Here is a 363-nt window from a genome sequence, read left to right as displayed (position 1 = left end):
GACTCCTGCGCGTAGTTGTGAGCTCACAACTAGTATGCCACTTTTTTTTTTTAAATTAAAAAAAAAATATTTTTGGAGACAGAGTCTCCTCTGTCCCAGGCTGGAGAGCAGTGTCGTGATCTCGGCTCACTGTCGTGATCCCCGCCTCCCAAGTTCAAGCGATTCTCCTGCCTCAACCTCCCAAGTAGCTGGGACTACAGGCGTGCACCACCAGGCCCAGTTAATTCTTGAATTTTTAGTAGAGTCGGGGTTTCGCCATGTTGGCCAGGCTGATCTCGAACGCTTGACCTCAAGTGATCTACCTGCCTTAGCCTCCACAAGTGCTGGGGATTACAGGTGTGAACCACCATGCCAGGTCTTTTT

Source organism: Cebus imitator, unplaced genomic scaffold (assembly GCF_001604975.1).
Source record: "Cebus imitator isolate Cc_AM_T3 unplaced genomic scaffold, Cebus_imitator-1.0 Scaffold34, whole genome shotgun sequence".
NCBI classification, from domain to species: domain Eukaryota; kingdom Metazoa; phylum Chordata; class Mammalia; order Primates; family Cebidae; genus Cebus; species Cebus imitator.
The sequence above is the reverse complement of the archived record's forward strand: the minus strand, read 5'-3'. Positions refer to the sequence as shown.